This window comes from Oncorhynchus mykiss, chromosome 25 (assembly GCF_057628025.1).
Source record: "Oncorhynchus mykiss isolate SJ-2025 chromosome 25, ASM5762802v1, whole genome shotgun sequence".
Classification (NCBI taxonomy): Eukaryota; Metazoa; Chordata; class Actinopteri; order Salmoniformes; family Salmonidae; genus Oncorhynchus; species Oncorhynchus mykiss.
Genome location: NC_143046.1, coordinates 39,147,219 through 39,167,609, shown reverse-complemented (window position 1 = coordinate 39,167,609; position 20,391 = coordinate 39,147,219). Strand labels below are relative to the sequence as shown.

The following is a 20,391-nucleotide window of genomic DNA, read 5'->3' as shown; positions in this document are numbered from 1 at the left end:
TTAGTTTTTGTCGATCTCCAGCTATTATGTCCCTTATTTGACCATTTTTCCGCCTTTAGACAGTTTCTAGCAGAGGGGGTATAGCTCAGTGGTAGAGCATTTGACTGCAGATCAAGAGGTCCCAGGTTCAAATCCTGATGCCCCCTTAAAATCAAGAGCTTTCTAAAAGTATTTTGAGGGTAGAGGACTTTTTTTTCCGATTATGTTACTTAGGCAAAATTGTCCCTTATTTGACAATTTTTCCGCCTTTAGACAGTTTCTAGCAGAGGGGGTATAGCTCAGTGGTAGAGCATTTGACTGCAGATCAAGAGGTCCCAGGTTCAAATCCTGATGCCCCCTTTTCAAGTGCTTTCAAAGAGTATTTTGAGGGTAGAGGACTCTTTTTTCGAATATGTTACTCAGGCAAAATTGTCCCTTATTAGACAATTTCTCACGTTCAAATCCTGGCACCCCCTTGAAATCAAGTATTTTCTAAGTGTATCTTGAGAGAGGGAGTGCTCCTTTTTTGGTTATGTTACTCAGTCTAAAATGTCCCTCATTCAATGTTTTTTCTCTGTCAGATAGTTCCTATCAGAGGTGGAAGTGCAATAGACTTCAGATCAATATGTCTCAGATTGTAATTTTTTGTCAACTTGAAATCAAACACTTTATGGGTACGTTTTCAAAGAGAGAGTTTTCTTTATTAGGTTATGTTGATCACAAGCTAAAATCTCCCTTATTAGACAATTTCTCAGGATCAAATACTGGCGCCCCCTTGAAATCAAGTACTTTCTCAGTGTTTCTTGAGAGAGGGAGTGCTCTGCTAAAATGTCCCTCATTAGATGTTTTTTCTCTGTCAGACAGTTCCTAACAGAGGTGGAAGTGCAACAGACTTCAGATCAATAGGTCTCAGATTGTAATATATTTGCCATCTTGAAATCAAATACTTTATGGGTATGTTTTCAGAGAGAGAGAGTGTTCTATATTAGTTTTTGTTGATCTCCAGCTATAATGTCCCTTATTTGACAATTTTTCCGCCTTTAGACAGTTTCTAGCAGAGGGGGTATAGCTCAGTGGTAGAGCATTTGACTGCAGATCAAGAGGTCCCAGGTTCAAATTCTGATGCCCCCTTAAAATCAAGAGCTTTCTAAGAGTATTTTGAGGGTAGAGGACTTTTTTTCCAAATATGTTACTCAGGCAAAATTGTCCCTTATTAGACAATTTCTCACGTTCAAATCCTGTCACCCCCTTGAAACCAAGTACTTTCTAAGTGTATTTTGAGAGAGGGAGTGCTCCTTTTTTGGTTATGTTACTCAGTCTAAAATGTCCCTCATTCAATGTTTTTTCTCTGTCAGACAGTTCCTATCAGAGGTGGAAGTGCAATAGACTTCAGATCAATAGGTCTCAGATTGTAATTTTTTTGTCAACTTGAAATCAAACACTGTATGGGTATGTTTTCAAAGAGACAGTTTTCTTTATTAGGTTATGTTGATCACAAGCTAAAATCTCCCTTATTAGACAATTTCTCAGGATCAAATACTGGCGCCCCCTTGAAATCAAGTACTTTCTCAGTGTTTCTTGAGAGAGGGAGTGCTCTGCTAAAATGTCCCTCATTAGATGTTTTTTCTCTGTCAGACAGTTCCTAACAGAGGTGGAAGTGCAACAGACTTCAGATCAATAGGTCTCAGATTGTAATATATTTGCCATCTTGAAATCAAATACTTTATGGGTATGTTTTCAGAGAGAGAGAGTGTTCTATATTAGTTTTTGTTGATCTCCAGCTATAATGTCCCTTATTTGACAATTTTTCCGCCTTTAGACAGTTTCTAGCAGAGGGGGTATAGCTCAGTGGTAGAGCATTTGACTGCAGATCAAGAGGTCCCAGGTTCAAATTCTGATGCCCCCTTAAAATCAAGAGCTTTCTAAGAGTATTTTGAGGGTAGAGGACTTTTTTTCCAAATATGTTACTCAGGCAAAATTGTCCCTTATTAGACAATTTCTCACATTCAAATCCTGTCACCCCCTTGAAATCAAGTACTTTCTAAGTGTATTTTGAGAGAGGGAGTGCTCCTTTTTTGGTTATGTTACTCAGTCTAAAATGTCCCTCATTCAATGTTTTTTCTCTGTCAGACAGTTCCTATCAGAGGAGGAAGTGCAATAGACTTCAGATCAATAGGTCTCAGATTGTAATTTTTTTGTCAACTTGAAATCAAACACTGTATGGGTATGTTTTCAAAGAGACAGTTTTCTTTATTAGGTTATGTTGATCACAAGCTAAAATCTCCCTTATTAGACAATTTCTCAGGATCAAATACTGGCGCCCCCTTGAAATCAAGTACTTTCTCAGTGTTTCTTGAGAGAGGGAGTGCTCTGCTAAAATGTCCCTCATTAGATGTTTTTTCTCTGTCAGACAGTTCCTAACAGAGGTGGAAGTGCAACAGACTTCAGATCAATAGGTCTCAGATTGTAATATATTTGCCATCTTGAAATCAAATACTTTATGGGTATGTTTTCAGAGAGAGAGAGTGTTCTATATTAGTTTTTGTTGATCTCCAGCTATAATGTCCCTTATTTGACAATTTTTCCGCCTTTAGACAGTTTCTAGCAGAGGGGGTATAGCTCAGTGGTAGAGCATTTGACTGCAGATCAAGAGGTCCCAGGTTCAAATCCTGATGCCCCCTTAAAATCAAGAGCTTTCTAAAAGTATTTTGAGGGTAGAGGACTTTTTTTTCCGAATATGTTATTTAGGCAAAATTGTCCCTTATTTGACAATTTTTCCGCATTTAGACAGTTTCTAGCAGAGGGGGTATAGCTCAGTGGTAGAGCATTTGACTGCAGATCAAGAGGTCCCAGGTTCAAATCCTGATGCCCCCTTAAAATCAAGAGCTTTCTAAAAGTATTTTGAGGGTAGAGGACTTTTTTTCCCGAATATGTTATTTAGGCAAAATTGTCCCTTATTTGACAATTTTTCCGCCTTTAGACAGTTTTTAGCAGAGGGGGTATAGCTCAGTGGTAGAGCATTTGACTGCAGATCAAGAGGTCCCAGGTTCAAATCCTGATGCCCCCTTAAAATCAAGAGCTTTCTAAAAGTATTTTGAGGGTAGAGGACTTTTTTTTCCGATTATGTTACTTAGGCAAAATTGTCCCTTATTTGACAATTTTTCCGCCTTTAGACAGTTTCTAGCAGAGGGGGTATAGCTCAGTGGTAGAGCATTTGACTGCAGATCAAGAGGTCCCAGGTTCAAATCCTGATGCCCCCTTTTCAAGTGCTTTCAAAGAGTATTTTGAGGGTAGAGGACTCTTTTTTCGAATATGTTACTCAGGGAAAATTGTCCCTTATTAGACAATTTCTCACGTTCAAATCCTGTCACCCCCTTGAAATCAAGTACTTTCTAAGTGTTTCTTGAGAGAGGGAGCGCTCTGCTAAAATGTCCCTCATTAGATGGTTTTTCTCTGTCAGACAGTTCCTAACAGAGGTGGAAGTGCAACAGACTTCAGATAAATAGGTCTCAGATGGTAATATTATTGTCATCAAGAAATCAATTACTTTATGGGTATGTTTTCAGAGAGAGAGAGTTTTCTATATTAGTTTTTGTTGATCTCCAGCTATAATGTCCCTTATTAGACAATTTTTCCGCCTTTAGACAGTTTCTAGCAGAGGGGGTATAGCTCAGTGGTAGAGCATTTGACTGCAGGTCAAGAGGTCCCAGGTTCAAATCCTGATGCCCCCTTTAAATCAAGTGCTTTCAAAGAGTATTTTGAGGGTAGAGGACTCTTTTTTCGAATATGTTACTCAGACAAAATTGTCCCTTATTAGACAATTTCTCACGTTCAAATCCTGGCACCCCCTTGAAATCAAGTACTTTCTAAGTGTATCTTGAGAGAGGGAGTGCTCCTTTTTTGGTTATGTTACTCAGTCTAAAATGTCCCTCATTCAATGGTTTTTCTCTGTCAGATAGTTCCTATCAGAGGTGGAAGTGCAATAGACTTCAGATCAATATGTCTCAGATTGTAATTTTTTTGTCAACTTGAAATCAAACACTTTATGGGTATGTTTTCAAAGAGAGAATCAAATCAAATCAAATCAAATTTTATTTGTCACATACACATGGTTAGCAGATGTTAATGCGAGTGTAGCGAAATGCTTGTGCTTCTAGTTCCGACAATGCAGTAATAACCAACAAGTAATCTAACTAACAATTCCAAAACTACTGTCTTGTACACAGTGTAAGGGGATAAAGAATATGTACATAAGGATATATGAATGAGTGATGGTACAGAGCAGCATAGGCAAGATACAGTAGATGGTATCGAGTACAGTATGTACAAATGAGATGAGTATGTAAACAAAGTGGCATAGTTAAAGTGGCTAGTGATACATGTATTACATAAGGATACAGTCGATGATATAGAGTACAGTATATACGTATGCATATGAGATGAATAATGTAGGGTAAGTAACATTATATAAGGTAGCATTGTTTAAAGTGAATAGTGATATATTTACATCATTTCCCATCAATTCCCATTATTAAAGTGGCTGGAGTTGAGTCAGTGTCAGTGTGTTGGCAGCAGCCACTCAATGTTAGTGGTGGCTGTTTAACAGTCTGATGGCCTTGAGATAGAAGCTGTTTTTCAGTCTCTCGGTCCCAGCTTTGATGCACCTGTACTGACCTCGCCTTCTGGATGATAGCGGGGTGAACAGGCAGTGGCTCGGGTGGTTGATGTCCTTGATGATCTTTATGGCCTTCCTGTGACATCGGGTGGTGTAGGTGTCCTGGAGGGCAGGTAGTTTGCCCCCGGTGATGCGTTGTGCAGACCTCACCACCCTCTGGAGAGCCTTACGGTTGAGGGCGAAGCAGTTGCCGTACCAGGCGGTGATACAGCCCGCCAGGATGCTCTCGATTGTGCATCTGTAGAAGTTTGTGAGTGCTTTTGGTGACAAGCCAAATTTCTTCAGCCTCCTGAGGTTGAAGAGGCGCTGCTGCGCCTTCTTCACAATGCTGTCTGTGTGAGTGGACCAATTCAGTTTGTCTGTGATGTGTATGCCGAGGAACTTAAAACTTGCTACCCTCTCCACTACTGTTCCATCGATGTGGATAGGGGGGTGTTCCCTCTGCTGTTTCCTGAAGTCCACAATCATCTCCTTAGTTTTGTTGACGTTGAGTGTGAGGTTATTTTCCTGACACCACACTCCGAGGGCCCTCACCTCCTCCCTGTAGGCCGTCTCGTCGTTTTTGGTAATCAAGCCTACCACTGTTGTGTCGTCCGCAAACTTGATGATTGAGTTGGAGGCGTGCGTGGCCACGCAGTCGTGGGTGAACAGGGAGTACAGGAGAGGGCTCAGAACGCACCCTTGTGGGGCCCCAGTGTTGAGGATCAGCGGGGAGGAGATGTTGTTGCCTACCCTCACCACCTGGGGGCGGCCCGTCAGGAAGTCCAGTACCCAGTTGCACAGGGCGGGGTCGAGACCCAGGGTCTCGAGCTTGATGACGAGCTTGGAGGGTACTATGGTGTTGAATGCCGAGCTGTAGTCAATGAACAGCATTCTCACATAGGTATTCCTCTTGTCCAGATGGGTTAGGGCGGTGTGCAGTGTGGTTGAGATTGCATCGTCTGTGGACCTATTTGGGCGGTAAGCAAATTGGAGTGGGTCTAGGGTGTCAGGTAGGGTGGAGGTGATATGGTCCTTGACTAGTCTCTCAAAGCACTTCATGATGACGGAAGTGAGTGCTACGGGGCGGTAGTCGTTTAGCTCAGTTACCTTAGCTTTCTTGGGAACAGGAACAATGGTGGCCCTCTTGAAGCATGTGGGAACAGCAGACTGGTATAGGGATTGATTGAATATGTCCGTAAACACACCGGCCAGCTGGTCTGCGCATGCTCTGAGGGCGCGGCTGGGGATGCCGTCTGGGCCTGCAGCCTTGCGAGGGTTAACACGTTTAAATGTCTTACTCACCTCGGCTGCAGTGAAGGAGAGACCGCATGTTTTCGTTGCCGGCCGTGTCAGTGGCACTGTATTGTCCTCAAAGCGGGCAAAAAAGTTGTTTAGTCTGCCTGGGAGCAGGACATCCTGGTCCGTGACTGGGCTGGATTTCTTCCTGTAGTCCGTGATTGACTGTAGACCCTGCCACATGCCTCTTGTGTCTGAGCCGTTGAATTGAGATTCTACTTTGTCTCTGTACTGACGCTTAGCTTGTTTGATAGCCTTGCGGAGGGAATAGCTGCACTGTTTGTATTCGGTCATGTTACCAGACACCTTCCCCTGATTAAAAGCAGTGGTTCGCGCTTTCAGTTTCACGCGAATGCTGCCATCAATCCACGGTTTCTGGTTAGGGAATGTTTTAATCGTTGCTATGGGAACGACATCTTCAACGCACGTTCTAATGAACTCACACACCGAATCAGCGTATTCGTCAATGTTGTTGTCTGACGCAATACGAAACATGTCCCAGTCCACGTGGTGGAAGCAGTCTTGGAGTGTGGAGTCAGCTTGGTCGGACCAGCGTTGGACAGACCTCAGCGTGGGAGCCTCTTGTTTTAGTTTCTGTCTGTAGGCAGGGATCAACAAAATGGAGTCGTGGTCAGCTTTTCCGAAAGGGGGGCGGGGCAGGGCCTTATATGCGTCGCGGAAGTTAGAGTAACAATGATCCAAGGTCTTTCCACCCCTGGTTGCGCAATCGATATGCTGATAAAATTTAGGGAGTCTTGTTTTCAGATTAGCCTTGTTAAAATCCCCAGCTACAATGAATGCAGCCTCCGGATGAATGGTTTCCAGTTTGCAAAGAGTTAAATAAAGTTTGTTCAGAGCCATCGATGTGTCTGCTTGGGGGGGGGATGTATACGGCTGTGATTATAATCGAAGAGAATTCTCTTGGTAGATAATGCGGTCTACATTTGATTGTGAGGAATTCTAAATCAGGTGAACAGAAGGATTTGAGTTCCTGTATGTTTCTTTCATCACACCATGTCACGTTAGTCATAAGGCATACGCCCCCGCCCCTCTTCTTACCAGAAAGTTGTTTGTTTCTGTCTGCGCGATGTGTGGAGAAACCCGTTGGCTGCACCGCTTCGGATAGAGTCTCTCCAGTGAGCCACGTTTCCGTGAAGCAAAGAACGTTACAGTCTCTGATGTCCCTCTGGAATGCTACCCTTGCTCGGATTTCATCAACCTTGTTGTCAAGAGACTGGACATTGGCAAGAAGAATGCTAGGGAGTGGTGCACGATGTGCCCGTCTCCGGAGTCTGACCAGAAGACCGCCTCGTTTCCCTCTTTTTCGGAGTTGTTTTTTTTTGGGTCGCTGCATGGAATCCACTCAGTTGTCCTGTTTGTAAGGCAGAACACAGGATCCGCGTCGCGAAAAACATATTCTTGGTAGTACTGATGGTGAGTTGATGCTGATCTTATATTCAGTAGTTCTTCTCGACTGTATGTAATGAAACCTAAGATGAGCTGGGGTACTAATGTAAGAAATAACACGTAAAAAAACAAAAAACTGCATAGTTTCCTAGGAACGCGAAGCGAGGCGGCCATCTCTGTCGGCGCCGGAAGTAGCACATAAGAGAGAGTTTTCTTTATTAGGTTATGTTGATCACAAGCTAAAATCTCCCTTATTAGACAATTTCTCAGGATCAAATACTGGCGCCCCCTTGAAATCAAGTACTTTCTCAGTGTTTCTTGAGAGAGGGAGTGCTCTGCAAAAATGTCCCTCATTAGATGGTTTTTCTCTGTCAGACAGTTCCTAACAGAGGTGGAAGTGCAACAGACTTCAGATCAACAGGTCTCAGATGGTAGTATTATTGTCATCAAGAAATCAATTACTTTATGGGTATGTTTTCAGAGAGAGAGTGTTCTTTATTAGTTTTTGTCGATCTCCAGCTATTATGTCCCTTATTTGACCTTTTTTCCGCCTTTAGACAGTTTCTAGCAGAGGGGGTATAGCTCAGTGGTAGAGTATTTGACTGCAGATCAAGAGGTCCCAGGTTCAAATCCTGATGCCCCCTTTTCAAGTGCTTTCAAAGAGTATTTTGAGGGTAGAGGACTCTTTTTTCGAATATGTTACTCAGGGAAAATTGTCCCTTATTAGACAATTTCTCACGTTCAAATCCTGTCACCCCCTTGAAATCAAGTACTTTCTAAGTGTTTCTTGAGAGAGGGAGCGCTCTGCTAAAATGTCCCTCATTAGATGGTTTTTCTCTGTCAGACAGTTCCTAACAGAGGTGGAAGTGCAACAGACTTCAGATAAATAGGTCTCAGATGGTAATATTATTGTCATCAAGAAATCAATTACTTTATGGGTATGTTTTCAGAGAGAGAGAGTTTTCTATATTAGTTTTTGTTGATCTCCAGCTATAATGTCCCTTATTAGACAATTTTTCCGCCTTTAGACAGTTTCTAGCAGAGGGGGTATAGCTCAGTGGTAGAGCATTTGACTGCAGGTCAAGAGGTCCCAGGTTCAAATCCTGATGCCCCCTTTAAATCAAGTGCTTTCAAAGAGTATTTTGAGGGTAGAGGACTCTTTTTTCGAATATGTTACTCAGACAAAATTGTCCCTTATTAGACAATTTCTCACGTTCAAATCCTGGCACCCCCTTGAAATCAAGTACTTTCTAAGTGTATCTTGAGAGAGGGAGTGCTCCTTTTTTGGTTATGTTACTCAGTCTAAAATGTCCCTCATTCAATGGTTTTTCTCTGTCAGATAGTTCCTATCAGAGGTGGAAGTGCAATAGACTTCAGATCAATATGTCTCAGATTGTAATTTTTTTGTCAACTTGAAATCAAACACTTTATGGGTATGTTTTCAAAGAGAGAATCAAATCAAATCAAATCAAATTTTATTTGTCACATACACATGGTTAGCAGATGTTAATGCGAGTGTAGCGAAATGCTTGTGCTTCTAGTTCCGACAATGCAGTAATAACCAACAAGTAATCTAACTAACAATTCCAAAACTACTGTCTTGTACACAGTGTAAGGGGATAAAGAATATGTACATAAGGATATATGAATGAGTGATGGTACAGAGCAGCATAGGCAAGATACAGTAGATGGTATCGAGTACAGTATGTACAAATGAGATGAGTATGTAAACAAAGTGGCATAGTTAAAGTGGCTAGTGATACATGTATTACATAAGGATACAGTCGATGATATAGAGTACAGTATATACGTATGCATATGAGATGAATAATGTAGGGTAAGTAACATTATATAAGGTAGCATTGTTTAAAGTGAATAGTGATATATTTACATCATTTCCCATCAATTCCCATTATTAAAGTGGCTGGAGTTGAGTCAGTGTCAGTGTGTTGGCAGCAGCCACTCAATGTTAGTGGTGGCTGTTTAACAGTCTGATGGCCTTGAGATAGAAGCTGTTTTTCAGTCTCTCGGTCCCAGCTTTGATGCACCTGTACTGACCTCGCCTTCTGGATGATAGCGGGGTGAACAGGCAGTGGCTCGGGTGGTTGATGTCCTTGATGATCTTTATGGCCTTCCTGTGACATCGGGTGGTGTAGGTGTCCTGGAGGGCAGGTAGTTTGCCCCCGGTGATGCGTTGTGCAGACCTCACCACCCTCTGGAGAGCCTTACGGTTGAGGGCGAAGCAGTTGCCGTACCAGGCGGTGATACAGCCCGCCAGGATGCTCTCGATTGTGCATCTGTAGAAGTTTGTGAGTGCTTTTGGTGACAAGCCAAATTTCTTCAGCCTCCTGAGGTTGAAGAGGCGCTGCTGCGCCTTCTTCACAATGCTGTCTGTGTGAGTGGACCAATTCAGTTTGTCTGTGATGTGTATGCCGAGGAACTTAAAACTTGCTACCCTCTCCACTACTGTTCCATCGATGTGGATAGGGGGGTGTTCCCTCTGCTGTTTCCTGAAGTCCACAATCATCTCCTTAGTTTTGTTGACGTTGAGTGTGAGGTTATTTTCCTGACACCACACTCCGAGGGCCCTCACCTCCTCCCTGTAGGCCGTCTCGTCGTTTTTGGTAATCAAGCCTACCACTGTTGTGTCGTCCGCAAACTTGATGATTGAGTTGGAGGCGTGCGTGGCCACGCAGTCGTGGGTGAACAGGGAGTACAGGAGAGGGCTCAGAACGCACCCTTGTGGGGCCCCAGTGTTGAGGATCAGCGGGGAGGAGATGTTGTTGCCTACCCTCACCACCTGGGGGCGGCCCGTCAGGAAGTCCAGTACCCAGTTGCACAGGGCGGGGTCGAGACCCAGGGTCTCGAGCTTGATGACGAGCTTGGAGGGTACTATGGTGTTGAATGCCGAGCTGTAGTCAATGAACAGCATTCTCACATAGGTATTCCTCTTGTCCAGATGGGTTAGGGCGGTGTGCAGTGTGGTTGAGATTGCATCGTCTGTGGACCTATTTGGGCGGTAAGCAAATTGGAGTGGGTCTAGGGTGTCAGGTAGGGTGGAGGTGATATGGTCCTTGACTAGTCTCTCAAAGCACTTCATGATGACGGAAGTGAGTGCTACGGGGCGGTAGTCGTTTAGCTCAGTTACCTTAGCTTTCTTGGGAACAGGAACAATGGTGGCCCTCTTGAAGCATGTGGGAACAGCAGACTGGTATAGGGATTGATTGAATATGTCCGTAAACACACCGGCCAGCTGGTCTGCGCATGCTCTGAGGGCGCGGCTGGGGATGCCGTCTGGGCCTGCAGCCTTGCGAGGGTTAACACGTTTAAATGTCTTACTCACCTCGGCTGCAGTGAAGGAGAGACCGCATGTTTTCGTTGCCGGCCGTGTCAGTGGCACTGTATTGTCCTCAAAGCGGGCAAAAAAGTTGTTTAGTCTGCCTGGGAGCAGGACATCCTGGTCCGTGACTGGGCTGGATTTCTTCCTGTAGTCCGTGATTGACTGTAGACCCTGCCACATGCCTCTTGTGTCTGAGCCGTTGAATTGAGATTCTACTTTGTCTCTGTACTGACGCTTAGCTTGTTTGATAGCCTTGCGGAGGGAATAGCTGCACTGTTTGTATTCGGTCATGTTACCAGACACCTTCCCCTGATTAAAAGCAGTGGTTCGCGCTTTCAGTTTCACGCGAATGCTGCCATCAATCCACGGTTTCTGGTTAGGGAATGTTTTAATCGTTGCTATGGGAACGACATCTTCAACGCACGTTCTAATGAACTCACACACCGAATCAGCGTATTCGTCAATGTTGTTGTCTGACGCAATACGAAACATGTCCCAGTCCACGTGGTGGAAGCAGTCTTGGAGTGTGGAGTCAGCTTGGTCGGACCAGCGTTGGACAGACCTCAGCGTGGGAGCCTCTTGTTTTAGTTTCTGTCTGTAGGCAGGGATCAACAAAATGGAGTCGTGGTCAGCTTTTCCGAAAGGGGGGCGGGGCAGGGCCTTATATGCGTCGCGGAAGTTAGAGTAACAATGATCCAAGGTCTTTCCACCCCTGGTTGCGCAATCGATATGCTGATAAAATTTAGGGAGTCTTGTTTTCAGATTAGCCTTGTTAAAATCCCCAGCTACAATGAATGCAGCCTCCGGATGAATGGTTTCCAGTTTGCAAAGAGTTAAATAAAGTTTGTTCAGAGCCATCGATGTGTCTGCTTGGGGGGGGGATGTATACGGCTGTGATTATAATCGAAGAGAATTCTCTTGGTAGATAATGCGGTCTACATTTGATTGTGAGGAATTCTAAATCAGGTGAACAGAAGGATTTGAGTTCCTGTATGTTTCTTTCATCACACCATGTCACGTTAGTCATAAGGCATACGCCCCCGCCCCTCTTCTTACCAGAAAGTTGTTTGTTTCTGTCTGCGCGATGTGTGGAGAAACCCGTTGGCTGCACCGCTTCGGATAGAGTCTCTCCAGTGAGCCACGTTTCCGTGAAGCAAAGAACGTTACAGTCTCTGATGTCCCTCTGGAATGCTACCCTTGCTCGGATTTCATCAACCTTGTTGTCAAGAGACTGGACATTGGCAAGAAGAATGCTAGGGAGTGGTGCACGATGTGCCCGTCTCCGGAGTCTGACCAGAAGACCGCCTCGTTTCCCTCTTTTTCGGAGTTGTTTTTTTTTGGGTCGCTGCATGGAATCCACTCAGTTGTCCTGTTTGTAAGGCAGAACACAGGATCCGCGTCGCGAAAAACATATTCTTGGTAGTACTGATGGTGAGTTGATGCTGATCTTATATTCAGTAGTTCTTCTCGACTGTATGTAATGAAACCTAAGATGAGCTGGGGTACTAATGTAAGAAATAACACGTAAAAAAACAAAAAACTGCATAGTTTCCTAGGAACGCGAAGCGAGGCGGCCATCTCTGTCGGCGCCGGAAGTAGCACATAAGAGAGAGTTTTCTTTATTAGGTTATGTTGATCACAAGCTAAAATCTCCCTTATTAGACAATTTCTCAGGATCAAATACTGGCGCCCCCTTGAAATCAAGTACTTTCTCAGTGTTTCTTGAGAGAGGGAGTGCTCTGCAAAAATGTCCCTCATTAGATGGTTTTTCTCTGTCAGACAGTTCCTAACAGAGGTGGAAGTGCAACAGACTTCAGATCAATAGGTCTCAGATGGTAGTATTATTGTCATCAAGAAATCAATTACTTTATGGGTATGTTTTCAGAGAGAGAGTGTTCTTTATTAGTTTTTGTCGATCTCCAGCTATTATGTCCCTTATTTGACCATTTTTCCGCCTTTAGACAGTTTCTAGCAGAGGGGGTATAGCTCAGTGGTAGAGCATTTGACTGCAGATCAAGAGGTCCCAGGTTCAAATCCTGATGCCCCCTTTAAATCAAGTGCTTTCAAAGAGTATTTTGAGGGTAGAGGACTCTTTTTTCGAATATGTTACTCAGGCAAAATTGTCCCTTATTAGACAATTTCTCAGGATCAAATACTGGCGCCCCCTTGAAATCAAGTACTTTCTCAGTGTTTCTTGAGAGAGGGAGTGCTCTGCAAAAATGTCCCTCATTAGATGGTTTTTCTCTGTCAGACAGTTCCTAACAGAGGTGGAAGTGCAACAGACTTCAGATCAATAGGTCTCAGATGGTAATATTATTGTCATCAAGAAATCAATTACTTTATGGGTATGTTTTCAGAGAGAGAGTGTTCTTTATTAGTTTTTGTCGATCTCCAGCTATTATGTCCCTTATTTGACCATTTTTCCGCTTTTAGACAGTTTCTAGCAGAGGGGGTATAGCTCAGTGGTAGAGCATTTGACTGCAGATCAAGAGGTCCCAGGTTCAAATCCTGATGCCCCCTTTAAATCAAGTGCTTTCAAAGAGTATTTTGAGGGTAGAGGACTCTTTTTCGAATATGTTACTCAGGCAAAATTGTCCCTTATTAGACAATTTCTCACGTTCAAATCCTGTCACCCCCTTGAAATCAAGTACTTTCTAAGTGTATTTTGAGAGAGGGAGTGCTCCTTTTTTGGTTATGTTACTCAGTCTAAAATGTCCCTCATTCAAAGTTTTTTCTCTGTCAGACAGTTCCTGTCAGAGGTGGAAGTGCAATAGACTTCAGATCAATAGGTCTCAGATTGTAATTTATTTGCCATCTTGAAATCAAATACTTTATGGGTATGTTTTCAGAGAGAGAGTGTGTTCTATATTAGTTTTTGTTGATCTCCAGCTATAATGTCCCTTATTTGACCATTTTTCCGCCTTTAGACAGTTTGTAGCAGAGGGGGTATAGCTCAGTGGTAGAGCATTTGACTGCAGATCAAGAGGTCCCAGGTTCAAATTCTGATGCCCCCTTAAAATCAAGAGCTTTCTAAGAGTATTTTGAGGGTAGAGGACTTTTTTTCCAAATATGTTACTCAGGCAAAATTGTCCCTTATTAGACAATTTCTCACGTTCAAATCCTGTCACCCCCTTGAAATCAAGTACTTTCTAAGTGTATTTTGAGAGAGGGAGTGCTCCTTTTTTGGTTATGTTACTCAGTCTAAAATGTCCCTCATTCAATGTTTTTTCTCTGTCAGACAGTTCCTATCAGAGGTGGAAGTGCAATAGACTTCAGATCAATAGGTCTCAGATTGTAATTTTTTTGTCAACTTGAAATCAAACACTGTATGGGTATGTTTTCAAAGAGACAGTTTTCTTTATTAGGTTATGTTGATCACAAGCTAAAATCTCCCTTATTAGACAATTTCTCAGGATCAAATACTGGCGCCCCCTTGAAATCAAGTACTTTCTCAGTGTTTCTTGAGAGAGGGAGTGCTCTGCAAAAATGTCCCTCATTAGATGGTTTTTCTCTGTCAGACAGTTCCTAACAGAGGTGGAAGTGCAACAGACTTCAGATAAATAGGTCTCAGATGGTAATATTATTGTCATCAAGAAATCAATTACTTTATGGGTATGTTTTCAGAGAGAGAGTGTTCTTTATTAGTTTTTGTCGATCTCCAGCTATTATGTCCCTTATTTGACAATTTTTCCGCTTTTAGACAGTTTGTAGCAGAGGGGGTATAGCTCAGTGGTAGAGCATTTGACTGCAGATCAAGAGGTCCCAGGTTCAAATTCTGATGCCCCCTTAAAATCAAGAGCTTTCTAAGAGTATTTTGAGGGTAGAGGACTTTTTTTCCGAATATGTTACTCAGTCAAAATTGTCCCTTATTAGACAATTTCTCACGGTCAAATCCTGTCACCCCCTTGAAATCAAGTACTTTCTAAGTGTATTTTGAGAGAGGGAGTGCTCCTTTTTTGGTTATGTTACTCAGTCTAAAATGTCCCTCATTCAATGTTTTTTCTCTGTCAGACAGTTCCTATCAGAGGTGGAAGTGCAATAGACTTCAGATCAATAGGTCTCAGATTGTAATTTTTTTGTCAACTTGAAATCAAACACTGTATGGGTATGTTTTCAAAGAGACAGTTTTCTTTATTAGGTTATGTTGATCACAAGCTAAAATCTCCCTTATTAGACAATTTCTCAGGATCAAATACTGGCGCCCCCTTGAAATCAAGTACTTTCTCAGTGTTTCTTGAGAGAGGGAGTGCTCTGCAAAAATGTCCCTCATTAGATGGTTTTTCTCTGTCAGACAGTTCCTAACAGAGGTGGAAGTGCAACAGACTTCAGATAAATAGGTCTCAGATGGTAATATTATTGTCATCAAGAAATCAATTACTTTATGGGTATGTTTTCAGAGAGAGAGTGTTCTTTATTAGTTTTTGTCGATCTCCAGCTATTATGTCCCTTATTTGACCATTTTTCCGCCTTTAGACAGTTTCTAGCAGAGGGGGTATTGCTCAGTGGTAGAGCATTTGACTGCAGATCAAGAGGTCCCAGGTTCAAATTCTGATGCCCCCTTTAAATCAAGGGCTTTCAAAGAGTATTTTGAGGGTAGAGGACTCTTTTTTCGAATATGTTACTCAGACAAAATTGTCCCTTATTAGACAATTTCTCACGTTCAAATCCTGTCACCCCCTTGAAATCAAGTACTTTCTAAGTGTTTCTTGAGAGAGGGAGTGCTCCTTTTTTGGTTATGTTACTCAGTCTAAAATGTCCCTCATTCAATGGTTTTTCTCTGTCAGATAGTTCCTATCAGAGGTGGAAGTGCAACAGACTTCAGATAAATAGGTCTCAGATGGTAATATTATTGTCATCAAGAAATCAATTACTTTATGGGTATGTTTTAAGAGAGAGAGTGTTCTTTATTAGTTTTTGTCGATCTCCAGCTATTATGTCCCTTATTTGACAATTTTTCCGCCTTTAGACAGTTTCTAGCAGAGGGGGTATAGCTCAGTGGTAGAGCATTTGACTGCAGATCAAGAGGTCCCAGGTTCAAATCCTGATGCCCCCTTTAAATCAAGGGCTTTCAAAGAGTATTTTGAGGGTAGAGGACTCTTTTTTCGAATATGTTACTCAGACAAAATTGTCCCTTATTAGACAATTTCTCACGTTCAAATCCTGGCACCCCCTTGAAATCAAGTACTTTCTAAGTGTATCTTGAGAGAGGGAGTGCTCCTTTTTTGGTTATGTTACTCAGTCTAAAATGTCCCTCATTCAATGGTTTTTCTCTGTCAGATAGTTCCTATCAGAGGTGGAAGTGCAACAGACTTCAGATAAATAGGTCTCAGATGGTAATATTATTGTCATCAAGAAATCAATTACTTTATGGGTATGTTTTAAGAGAGAGAGTGTTCTTTATTAGTTTTTGTCGATCTCCAGCTATTATGTCCCTTATTTGACAATTTTTCCGCCTTTAGACAGTTTCTAGCAGAGGGGGTATAGCTCAGTGGTAGAGCATTTGACTGCAGATCAAGAGGTCCCAGGTTCAAATCCTGATGCCCCCTTAAAATCAAGAGCTTTCTAAAAGTATTTTGAGGGTAGAGGACTTTTTTTTCCGAATATGTTATTTAGGCAAAATTGTCCCTTATTTGACAATTTTTCCGCCTTTAGACAGTTTCTAGCAGAGGGGGTATAGCTCAGTGGTAGAGCATTTGACTGCAGATCAAGAGGTCCCAGGTTCAAATCCTGATGCCCCCTTAAAATCAAGAGCTTTCTAAAAGTATTTTGAGGGTAGAGGACTTTTTTTTCCGAATATGTTACTTAGGCAAAATTGTCCCTTATTTGACAATTTTTCCGCCTTTAGACAGTTTCTAGCAGAGGGGGTATAGCTCAGTGGTAGAGCATTTGACTGCAGATCAAGAGGTCCCAGGTTCAAATCCTGATGCCCCCTTTTCAAGTGCTTTCAAAGAGTATTTTGAGGGTAGAGGACTCTTTTTTCGAATATGTTACTCAGGGAAAATTGTCCCTTATTAGACAATTTCTCACGTTCAAATCCTGTCACCCCCTTGAAATCAAGTACTTTCTAAGTGTGTTTTGAGAGAGGGAGTGCTCCTTTTTTGGTTATGTTACTCAGTCTAAAATGTCCCTCATTCAATGTTTTTTCTCTGTCAGACAGTTCCTATCAGAGGTGGAAGTGCAATAGACTTCAGATCAATAGGTCTCAGATTGTAATTTTTTTGTCAACTTGAAATCAAACACTTTATGGGTACGTTTTCAAAGAGAGAGTTTTCTTTATTAGGTTATGTTGATCACAAGCTAAAATCTCCCTTATTAGACAATTTCTCAGGATCAAATACTGGCGCCCCCTTGAAATCAACTACTTTCTCAGTGTTTCTTGAGAGAGGGAGCGCTCTGCTAAAATGTCCCTCATTAGATGGTTTTTCTCTGTCAGACAGTTCCTAACAGAGGTGGAAGTGCAACAGACTTCAGATAAATAGGTCTCAGATGGTAATATTATTGTCATCAAGAAATCAATTACTTTATGGGTATGTTTTCAGAGAGAGAGAGTTTTCTATATTAGTTTTTGTTGATCTCCAGCTATAATGTCCCTTATTAGACAATTTTTCCGCCTTTAGACAGTTTCTAGCAGAGGGGGTATAGCTCAGTGGTAGAGCATTTGACTGCAGGTCAAGAGGTCCCAGGTTCAAATCCTGATGCCCCCTTTAAATCAAGTGCTTTCAAAGAGTATTTTGAGGGTAGAGGACTCTTTTTTCGAATATGTTACTCAGACAAAATTGTCCCTTATTAGACAATTTCTCACGTTCAAATCCTGGCACCCCCTTGAAATCAAGTACTTTCTAAGTGTATCTTGAGAGAGGGAGTGCTCCTTTTTTGGTTATGTTACTCAGTCTAAAATGTCCCTCATTCAATGGTTTTTCTCTGTCAGATAGTTCCTATCAGAGGTGGAAGTGCAATAGACTTCAGATCAATATGTCTCAGATTGTAATTTTTTTGTCAACTTGAAATCAAACACTTTATGGGTATGTTTTCAAAGAGAGAATCAAATCAAATCAAATCAAATTTTATTTGTCACATACACATGGTTAGCAGATGTTAATGCGAGTGTAGCGAAATGCTTGTGCTTCTAGTTCCGACAATGCAGTAATAACCAACAAGTAATCTAACTAACAATTCCAAAACTACTGTCTTGTACACAGTGTAAGGGGATAAAGAATATGTACATAAGGATATATGAATGAGTGATGGTACAGAGCAGCATAGGCAAGATACAGTAGATGGTATCGAGTACAGTATGTACAAATGAGATGAGTATGTAAACAAAGTGGCATAGTTAAAGTGGCTAGTGATACATGTATTACATAAGGATACAGTCGATGATATAGAGTACAGTATATACGTATGCATATGAGATGAATAATGTAGGGTAAGTAACATTATATAAGGTAGCATTGTTTAAAGTGAATAGTGATATATTTACATCATTTCCCATCAATTCCCATTATTAAAGTGGCTGGAGTTGAGTCAGTGTCAGTGTGTTGGCAGCAGCCACTCAATGTTAGTGGTGGCTGTTTAACAGTCTGATGGCCTTGAGATAGAAGCTGTTTTTCAGTCTCTCGGTCCCAGCTTTGATGCACCTGTACTGACCTCGCCTTCTGGATGATAGCGGGGTGAACAGGCAGTGGCTCGGGTGGTTGATGTCCTTGATGATCTTTATGGCCTTCCTGTGACATCGGGTGGTGTAGGTGTCCTGGAGGGCAGGTAGTTTGCCCCCGGTGATGCGTTGTGCAGACCTCACCACCCTCTGGAGAGCCTTACGGTTGAGGGCGGAGCAGTTGCCGTACCAGGCGGTGATACAGCCCGCCAGGATGCTCTCGATTGTGCATCTGTAGAAGTTTGTGAGTGCTTTTGGTGACAAGCCAAATTTCTTCAGCCTCCTGAGGTTGAAGAGGCGCTGCTGCGCCTTCTTCACAATGCTGTCTGTGTGAGTGGACCAATTCAGTTTGTCTGTGATGTGTATGCCGAGGAACTTAAAACTTGCTACCCTCTCCACTACTGTTCCATCGATGTGGATAGGGGGGTGTTCCCTCTGCTGTTTCCTGAAGTCCACAATCATCTCCTTAGTTTTGTTGACGTTGAGTGTGAGGTTATTTTCCTGACACCACACTCCGAGGGCCCTCACCTCCTCCCTGTAGGCCGTCTCGTCGTTTTTGGTAATCAAGCCTACCACTGTTGTGTCGTCCGCAAACTTGATGATTGAGTTGGAGGCGTGCGTGGCCACGCAGTCGTGGGTGAACAGGGAGTACAGGAGAGGGCTCAGAACGCACCCTTGTGGGGCCCCAGTGTTGAGGATCAGCGGGGAGGAGATGTTGTTGCCTACCCTCACCACCTGGGGGCGGCCCGTCAGGAAGTCCAGTACCCAGTTGCACAGGGCGGGGTCGAGACCCAGGGTCTCGAGCTTGATGACGAGCTTGGAGGGTACTATGGTGTTGAATGCCGAGCTGTAGTCAATGAACAGCATTCTCACATAGGTATTCCTCTTGTCCAGATGGGTTAGGGCGGTGTGCAGTGTGGTTGAGATTGCATCGTCTGTGGACCTATTTGGGCGGTAAGCAAATTGGAGTGGGTCTAGGGTGTCAGGTAGGGTGGAGGTGATATGGTCCTTGACTAGTCTCTCAAAGCACTTCATGATGACGGAAGTGAGTGCTACGGGGCGGTAGTCGTTTAGCTCAGTTACCTTAGCTTTCTTGGGAACAGGAACAATGGTGGCCCTCTTGAAGCATGTGGGAACAGCAGACTGGTATAGGGATTGATTGAATATGTCCGTAAACACACCGGCCAGCTGGTCTGCGCATGCTCTGAGGGCGCGGCTGGGGATGCCGTCTGGGCCTGCAGCCTTGCGAGGGTTAACACGTTTAAATGTCTTACTCACCTCGGCTGCAGTGAAGGAGAGACCGCATGTTTTCGTTGCCGGCCGTGTCAGTGGCACTGTATTGTCCTCAAAGCGGGCAAAAAAGTTGTTTAGTCTGCCTGGGAGCAGGACATCCTGGTCCGTGACTGGGCTGGATTTCTTCCTGTAGTCCGTGATTGACTGTAGACCCTGCCACATGCCTCTTGTGTCTGAGCCGTTGAATTGAGATTCTACTTTGTCTCTGTACTGACGCTTAGCTTGTTTGATAGCCTTGCGGAGGGAATAGCTGCACTGTTTGTATTCGGTCATGTTACCAGACACCTTCCCCTGATTAAAAGCAGTGGTTCGCGCTTTCAGTTTCACGCGAATGCTGCCATCAATCCACGGTTTCTGGTTAGGGAATGTTTTAATCGTTGCTATGGGAACGACATCTTCAACGCACGTTCTAATGAACTCACACACCGAATCAGCATATTCGTCAATGTTGTTGTCTGACGCAATACGAAACATGTCCCAGTCCACGTGGTGGAAGCAGTCTTGGAGTGTGGAGTCAGCTTGGTCGGACCAGCGTTGGACAGACCTCAGCGTGGGAGCCTCTTGTTTTAGTTTCTGTCTGTAGGCAGGGATCAACAAAATGGAGTCGTGGTCAGCTTTTCCGAAAGGGGGGCGGGGCAGGGCCTTATATGCGTCGCGGAAGTTAGAGTAACAATGATCCAAGGTCTTTCCACCCCTGGTTGCGCAATCGATATGCTGATAAAATTTAGGGAGTCTTGTTTTCAGATTAGCCTTGTTAAAATCCCC

The 20,391-nt window shown here is 43.2% G+C and overlaps 12 non-coding genes across 12 annotated transcripts; all 12 read left to right on the top strand.

Moving 5' to 3' along the window:
- The first annotated feature begins 74 nt into the window (after positions 1-74).
- Positions 75-146, top strand: trnac-gca (transfer RNA cysteine (anticodon GCA)). Its single transcript has one exon. It is a non-coding gene; the product is annotated as a tRNA-Cys (tRNA).
- A 121-nt stretch (positions 147-267) lies between these two features.
- trnac-gca (transfer RNA cysteine (anticodon GCA)) lies at positions 268-339 on the top strand. The gene has a single exon. It is a non-coding gene; the product is annotated as a tRNA-Cys (tRNA).
- A 2,249-nt stretch (positions 340-2,588) lies between these two features.
- On the top strand, positions 2,589-2,660 carry trnac-gca (transfer RNA cysteine (anticodon GCA)). Its single transcript has one exon. It is a non-coding gene; the product is annotated as a tRNA-Cys (tRNA).
- Positions 2,661-2,781: 121 nt separating this feature from the next.
- Positions 2,782-2,853, top strand: trnac-gca (transfer RNA cysteine (anticodon GCA)). The gene has a single exon. It is a non-coding gene; the product is annotated as a tRNA-Cys (tRNA).
- Positions 2,854-2,974: 121 nt separating this feature from the next.
- trnac-gca (transfer RNA cysteine (anticodon GCA)) lies at positions 2,975-3,046 on the top strand. The gene has a single exon. It is a non-coding gene; the product is annotated as a tRNA-Cys (tRNA).
- Positions 3,047-3,167: 121 nt separating this feature from the next.
- trnac-gca (transfer RNA cysteine (anticodon GCA)) lies at positions 3,168-3,239 on the top strand. Its single transcript has one exon. It is a non-coding gene; the product is annotated as a tRNA-Cys (tRNA).
- Positions 3,240-12,655: 9,416 nt separating this feature from the next.
- On the top strand, positions 12,656-12,727 carry trnac-gca (transfer RNA cysteine (anticodon GCA)). Its single transcript has one exon. It is a non-coding gene; the product is annotated as a tRNA-Cys (tRNA).
- A 400-nt stretch (positions 12,728-13,127) lies between these two features.
- Positions 13,128-13,199, top strand: trnac-gca (transfer RNA cysteine (anticodon GCA)). The gene has a single exon. It is a non-coding gene; the product is annotated as a tRNA-Cys (tRNA).
- A 2,461-nt stretch (positions 13,200-15,660) lies between these two features.
- Positions 15,661-15,732, top strand: trnac-gca (transfer RNA cysteine (anticodon GCA)). Its single transcript has one exon. It is a non-coding gene; the product is annotated as a tRNA-Cys (tRNA).
- Positions 15,733-16,153: 421 nt separating this feature from the next.
- Positions 16,154-16,225, top strand: trnac-gca (transfer RNA cysteine (anticodon GCA)). Its single transcript has one exon. It is a non-coding gene; the product is annotated as a tRNA-Cys (tRNA).
- A 121-nt stretch (positions 16,226-16,346) lies between these two features.
- trnac-gca (transfer RNA cysteine (anticodon GCA)) lies at positions 16,347-16,418 on the top strand. The gene has a single exon. It is a non-coding gene; the product is annotated as a tRNA-Cys (tRNA).
- Positions 16,419-16,539: 121 nt separating this feature from the next.
- Positions 16,540-16,611, top strand: trnac-gca (transfer RNA cysteine (anticodon GCA)). Its single transcript has one exon. It is a non-coding gene; the product is annotated as a tRNA-Cys (tRNA).
- The last annotated feature ends 3,780 nt before the right edge of the window (positions 16,612-20,391 follow it).